This window comes from Ovis aries, chromosome 2 (assembly GCF_016772045.2).
Source record: "Ovis aries strain OAR_USU_Benz2616 breed Rambouillet chromosome 2, ARS-UI_Ramb_v3.0, whole genome shotgun sequence".
NCBI classification, from domain to species: domain Eukaryota; kingdom Metazoa; phylum Chordata; class Mammalia; order Artiodactyla; family Bovidae; genus Ovis; species Ovis aries.
In genome coordinates, this window is record NC_056055.1 from 38,493,524 (window position 1) to 38,500,591 (window position 7,068).

The 7,068-nt window shown below is 52.1% G+C and overlaps 1 protein-coding gene across 8 annotated transcripts in view; it reads right to left on the bottom strand.

Annotated features, from left to right (window-relative positions):
- Positions 1–4,566, bottom strand: part of PTK2B (protein tyrosine kinase 2 beta) — a 138,062-nt gene extending 133,496 nt beyond the window's left edge. For all 8 annotated transcript variants that reach the window (XM_042243113.1, XM_027964310.2, XM_027964309.2 and 5 more), the window contains exon 1: positions 4,416–4,566. The gene's annotated coding sequence lies outside the window, so the exon portion shown is untranslated. The remainder of the gene's footprint in view (positions 1–4,415) is intronic.
- Positions 4,567–7,068: the final 2,502 nt, after the last annotated feature.

The window sequence follows — 7,068 nt, forward strand, 5'->3', positions numbered from 1 at the left end:
AAATCAACCCTGAATATTCATAGGAAGCAGTGATGCTGAAGCTGAAGCTCCAATACTTGGGCCACCTGATGCGAAGAGCTGACTCAGTGGTGGTGGAAAAGATTGAGGGCAAGAGAAGGGGGTGACGGAGGATGAGATAGCTGGATGGCATCATTGACTCAGTGAACATGAGTTTGAGCAAGCTCCGGGAGATGGTGAAGGACAGGGAAGAGTGCCCTGCTGCAGTCCATGGGGTCACAAAGAGTTGGACATAACTTAGCTACTGAACAACAACAACCCACTACAAGGGGTCTATAGTCAAATCTAGGGACTTCCCTCTTAGCTCAGTTGGTAAAGAATCTGTCTGCAATGCAGGAGACCTGGGTTGATTCCTGGGTCAGGAAGATCCCCTGGAGAAGGAAATGGTAACCCATTCTATTCTCTGCCTGGAGAATCCTATGGACAGAGGAACCTGGCAGGCTGCAGTCCATGGGGTCGAAAGAGTTGGACATGCCTTAATGACGAAACCACCACTACCACGTAAGTTCAGCAATACAGATGACTTTTCTGTGGAATTGACCATGGTCTAGATCATGCAAACATGTGGGACAAATGCATGTTTATCCGAGAGTGGGCTCCGTGGAACGTGTCACCAGTGGAACACCTGTAACCATCTCATGGCACAGAGTTCCTCTGAATACTGTTTGGCAAATGGTGCTCTAAGAGCTGGGACAAAATGCTTATCACTGGGCAGGAGGATGGGAAGATTCAGCCACTGGAAAGAAGGGCCATTTTTAATCCAGTGATTCTCATAAGGAAACACACTTTCCATTTCCCCTTTCTCTTAACAGATTCTTAGCTCCTTCCATGTTCCCTTTCAGGATGCCAGTTAATTTGCTCTTACAAACACCCCCATAAAAGTCAAAACAAGGCATCCTTACTTCTTCTACCCCTGAGCTCTATTTTCCTAATAAGTTACTCAGTATAAAAACGGGTGTGTTGGGCTTCCCTGGTGGTCTAGTGGTTGACTGCCAGTGCAGGGGACACAGGTTCAACCCCCAGTCTGGGAAGATCCCACAGGCAGCAGGGCAACTAAGCCCGTGCACCACAACCACTGAAGCCCATGCACCTAGAGTTTAAGCCTGAACACTGCAGCAAAGAATAGCCTCAGCTGGAGGCAGCTGGAGAAAGTCCAGGCGCAGCGATGCAGACCCAGTACAGTCAAATAAATAAATCTTTAAAAATATAAAAATGCAAATATTGACAGCCAAATTTTATGGCACGTTTGTCTCTGTCAGCCACTGTGCTAGCTGTTTACCTAGATTCTCCCTGTTACTTCACTCACATTTCCTTTCAGTTAATTCTTTGAATCATTCCCCTCCCCTCGCCCGCTCTCCACTCCCAGTATCCTCCAATAGAAGAGCTGGTTATCTCTTCCCTTGAAGCAGGGCATCTAGGCAGCAGGTCAAAGGCAAAGTTGAAAAATGAGCCAGGCTCTCCCTCTCAGGAGCTAACCCACTCTCTCCCTGGGAGTGGGATCCCCACCGCATATTTCCCCTGGGACCTCTGTGCTCAGTCACTCAGTAGTGTTCAACTCCACATGACCCCATGACCTGTAGCCCACTAGGCTCTGTCCATGGGATTTCCCAGGCAAGAATACTGGAGTGGGTTGCCATTTCCTATTCCAGGGCAACTTCTCGATCCAGGGATCGAACCCACATCTCCTGCATTGGCAGATGGCTTCTTTACCACTGTGCCACCTGGGAAGACGTTGGTACCTCTGCTGCTGCTGCTGCTCAGTCGTGTCTGACCCTGTGCGACCCCATAGACGGCAGCCCCCCAGGCTCCCCCGTCCCTGGGATTCTCCAGGCAAGGACACTGGAGTGGGTTGCCATTGCCTTCTCTATGGTACCTCTGAGCACTCAATAAATAAAAACAGAAATAAATGAGCCCCAAGTCCTTTGAGGATGCTACTTTGGTCACCTCCGGGAAAGTGTTACAAAGATTAATATCTACCACTTTTTCTTCAGCATTCCCTGGGTAATTTACATACATGACCAGGGAGCCAGCCTACAACCTGGACAAACAGGTACTCTCGTCCTCATTTCTGAGAAGAGGTTCTGGGGCTCTGAAGAGCTAAGTGGTTTATGGGGGTCTCACAGCAGGCAGGTGGCCAAGCTGGCATTTGACCAGGTCCATTCAGCTCCAAAGACTAAGGAATTGTTTTTAAGAGACAACATGGTCAATTAGTGGACAAGCCCCAAAGTGGAATCTAGGAGGACTGGCTACAAGATGATATGTCCTGAGACTGTTCCCTTGGTGCCTGCACACTACCCACCCCTCACTTCCAAGCACAGTAGCATCCTCAGCTTTCTCCCAGACCAGTGGTCTCCAGCCTCTGGGATCTAATGCCCGGGGATCCAAGGTGGAACAGATGTAAAAGTCATAGAAATAAAATGCACAACAAATGAGCATGAATCATCCTGAAACCATCCCTCCCCACCTTCCAGTCCGTGGAAAGACTGTCTTCCATGAAATGGGTCCCTGGTACCAAAAAGATTGGGGACCACTGTACTGAAAGACAGGTGCCAGATAAAATACAAGACGTCCTGTCACACCTGAATTTCAGATCAACAGTGAATAATGTTTTAGTACAAGTATGTCCCAAAGAGTGCACGGGACATACTCTTACTTGACAAATACACCGTTGCTTATCTGAGATTCAAATCCAAGTGTTCTGTGTTTTCATTTGCTAAATCTGGAAGCCCCGCCCTTGAGTCAAGTCAGAGGCTGCTGGCTCTAGGGCCTGAGTGACAGGAGTTGCCATGGCAGCCCAAGCAGACCCTCCTGGAGCTTCTCTCCCCACTTCTGCAGCGTCACTTCTCCCCTGCACTCTCCACGCACTGAACACCCCGAGCTACTTTCAGTTTCCTGGGTGCGTCATGCTGTTTCTGGCCTCCAGTCTCAGCACTTGCTGTGCCCTGCGCTGTTCATCCCCCTCTTTCCCTCCCAGACTAATTCTACTGATCCTTCAGGTCTCCACTTAGAGCCACTTCTGCCAGGAAGACTTCCTGGACACCCTGACCGGTTCCTCCCACAGTCCCCAGCACTGAGCGGTCACCACCTGCTGCTTTCCTCCCCACAGCACTGCTGGTGGGTTGCGGGGGTTGGGAGGTGCGGATGGTGCACACTGGGGTCCCTCACGCCCAGTGCGAGCACCTGGCCTGGGGTAGGAAGTCAGCCAATGTGTACAGAATGAAGGAATGAGAGCCCAGCGTCCTGCCAGAGCTTGTCTCTTGGTGTGTCTACTTCCCTCCCTCCGTCCATCTTCACTCACTTTTTCATCTCTGCCTCCTCTCACCCGCCCCCAGAGGAGTTGTGAAATCTGGGGTTAGGTCCACAACTGCATTCCTTGCCCTCGAGGGAGGGGCCTCCTCCTGCCCCTTCCCTCATCTTTGGCACCAACTGCCCCCGAGGGCTCATGTCCAGCTACAGGTCAGGGGAAGCTCTGCTCTGGCTTCTGAGTGCCCCTGGTGAGTGTCCCCTGCGTCCCAAATTCTGTTCCTTCCTTTCCTGACCCTTGGAGGAGTCTAACTGGATTGAGCACCAAGTTTGGGGTGCAGGGAGTAGAGAGTGTCAGATGGCTGAGGGTTAGGGCAGTTGGTGGGGTTCTTGCTGGGCTCAGAACAGCACCCATATGCTGCCTGCTCACCCACCCCAGGCTTTGCCCACGCACCGCCTGCCAGGAGAAGGAGGCAGGGAGCTTAACTCTTTAGGGGCATTCCCAAGTAGTTTCACAGAGACCCAGGGCGGCAGCAGGTCTTAACTTTAGTTCCCCAGGACACACAAGTACTCACACACACACACACACACACACACACACACACACACACACACACACACAGTAGTCCTGCCTCTACGCCCTTGCAGAGCCCTGCTCGCTTCCAGTCGGGGGTGCAACATGCAGAAGATGCCTCGTGAGGTGGTCAGGTTGGGGAACAAGAATCCAAAGCGGGGAGCCCCGGGGTGTTCATGGGCCCGTGACCGGGGTGGGAGCGCTGTCTTCGGGGGCAGGGGCAGGGGGTGGGGGTGCAGCGCGGGGCGCCGGCAAAGGCTCTAAGGCAGGAGTGGAAGGTGGATTCTGAAAGCTCTCTGATCTGACCTTTGCAGGCAGGGGGCCCTTCTGAGTCCTCTCATCATAATCCCGGCCTTCCCTGTCTGAACCCGATAAGAGAACTAAGAGGGGAAAGAAAACACCCTTGAGTTTCAAATTAACTACCCAAATAGACTCCCTCTCCCCTTGGCCGAGGGCTAGCCAGCCCAGAGGCGCCCACTTCTGGGTCCGCGGTCCGGGAGTCGCCCCCCACCTCTCCCTCGTCCAGCCTCCAACTTCTGGCTGGGCGCTCGGCGCCGATCGATCGCGGGAGGGGACTCACTCGGGGCGAAGCGCCGGCTCCAGTGGCGGCGGCTGCGGCTTCTTCTCTGCTCGGCCAGGTGCGGCGGGGGCTAGGCAGGTAAGGGGCGCTTCCGAAGGGGCTCGCGGCGGCTCGGGAGGCCTCCGCTGAGTAAGAGCGCTGACAGGTTTGTGTTTTCCCCTTCTCCTCCTCCGGCTTAACCACACCCCTGCCGCTCTCCTCCCCACTTCCTTAAAGGGTGGGGTGTGTTGTCTGCGGTGCGGAGCGTGTGTGGCTCCAGCCTCTTACCATAAACTCTGAAATAGACGCCGCTGCCAATTCCCGGAGCTGCACGTGCCCACCTGGGAGGGGGCCATCTCTGCCACCCCCAACCCCACGTGGGGTCTCCTGATAGTCTTTGTCACCACCGCTTCCACCTCGTGAGCAGTTGAGCACCCCCAACTCCACCCCTCCTCGCTCTCCCTTCCTCTCCACTGGGAAGCTTTCCTCTTAGCTCCCAGGTCTGTTGCAGAGCTAGAGACTGTTAGCAGCCTGCCACACTCCCAGCATCGGTGTCCCTCCGGGTCTCTTCAAGGCCTAAAGTGCTGCTTTGGGAGGATGGGGTGGGGGCACCAGAGGTCAGATGACTGTCACCAGGGGCTTTGGCAGAACTGGTCCAGGGGTCTGAATGCCACAGTCCAGGTCCCTGCACTACAACAGCCAGGACCAGAGGCACAATAGTCAAAGATGCTGGGCAGCCTTTTCTCGTCCCCTCTCCACATCAGTCCACTTGGTTTGTTGACCAAGAGCTTGGTTACCTCTTCACTCTGGCCAGCAGGGCAGCAAGAGTCGAGGCAGTGACTCAAGGGCACTTAGTAACCCCTTTCTCTGTCACTAGAAAGATTCTAGACTTTTTCTTGAGTAGGAGCAGGTGAACAGGACTCAGCATAAAGTCAAAAAGCTGGTGTGTCACTCAGCATTCCTCACCTTCTCAAAGTTCCTCTCCAGAGCCCCACCCCAAACTTCTTCATTCTGTATCCTGAGAAGAACTGGGATCTCCCACACTGTTAGAGGATGCTCTTCACAAAGGCATCTCTGAGCATGGCACCCCCTGGTGTTGTGCAGCTGCCTGTGACAGCCCAGTGTACTCTACAACCAGCCCCAGTCTTCCTTCCCCCACCACTTCCAAACTCAGAGGACGGGCCACCCCAGAGAAGAGCCAGCATTTGGTTAGTATGTCTAAATGCCAACCACTGTGCCAAGGAACACTCCGTTTACATTTTATCTATGTTAACATTTCCTTTCATTCTTCCCATTTTCTGAAAAGAAAACAGATTTAGATTAAAATGTCCAAGGCTGCAAAATCAGAAAGTCAGTTTCCTGCAATTATGATCAGTGGACTGTCTGTAGCTCTTAAAATGCAGATACCTGGATGTGACTCTGGGGCTACTGAAAATCAGAATCTCTGAGCCTGGGACCCACCCACTCATGCAGGGTAACTTACAACCCATCTGTTGGAACTCACAGCCTTGTTAATCTCATACACTGATCAGCCGTGTTCTCAGCACCAAGTGTTGCCGGGGTCTACAAAGCAGTGAGAAGACACACAAGTAGGTATCCAGGGATACTTTGGGCAGGGCTTGGGTGACAAGGCGAGTCAGATAGGGTAAACTAGAGTTAGAAGGGGATTTATGGGGGAAGATGAGGCGCTAACTGACCACCCTATGAGGAACTTGTCAGAGGGCATCAGAAAGCAGGTGATCTGATTGTCTTCCTGGCATGGGAATGAGGTGATGAAGGTCCAGTGGTGTGAAGGCAAGAGAACCTGTGTGAACTGTGGAGAGTCTGGTGCCTGGTCTTGACAGTGGGTACTCAAGAGCAAAGCTACTCCAGACTGGTTTAATAAAAGGTGAATTTGTGTATGCTGCCTCTGTGTGGCCAAATCCATGAACTACATCTTCATTGACAATTCAGGGGAAGAAAAGTTTTCAGATATTTAAATTGTTGAAGTCTTTAGCAAATTCTTTTGAAGCTCCAAAATAGCTCCTGGAATTGTAGCATCACAGGTTTTATTTGTGAATGAGACCTTGAGGCATTCCCTACAATGTATAATTCCATCTTCAGGTCTTCTTATTCTCTGTCCAATGTGTGTGTGCTCAATTGTGTCTGACTCTGCAACCCCATGGACTGTAGCCCACCAGGCTCCTCTGTCCATGGAATTTTCCAGGCAAGAATACTGGAACAGGTTGCCATTTCCTCCTCCAGGGGATGTTCTAGGCCCAGGGATAGCACCCGTGTCCGCTGCGCTCCTGCATTGGCAGGTGGATTCACCTTTGACTCCTTTATTGCCCCATAGTCATTCAGTCTCTAGGTTCTGGGAATCCTTCTGAGCATCTTTCCTATTCATCATTTTCATTCTAGTCCTATTGCCCCTGCCATGGGCCACGGTCTGTTTTATGCCTAGACTTTAGAAAAGGATTCTTTTGATCCGTCCCACACTGCTATCCAGTGTTCAGTAAAGTGGTCTGATCAGGTGATGAGCTTCCAGTTGGCATCTGAGACCACAGGAATAGGTGAGATGGTCTGGGACAGCAGTGAGGAGTAGAGATCTTAAGGTCCGGCTCTTGCCAGGAGCAAACTTAGTGAAGAGGCAACAGTTGGGTAGGGGGAGTTAATGAATGAAATAGAAGTTAGA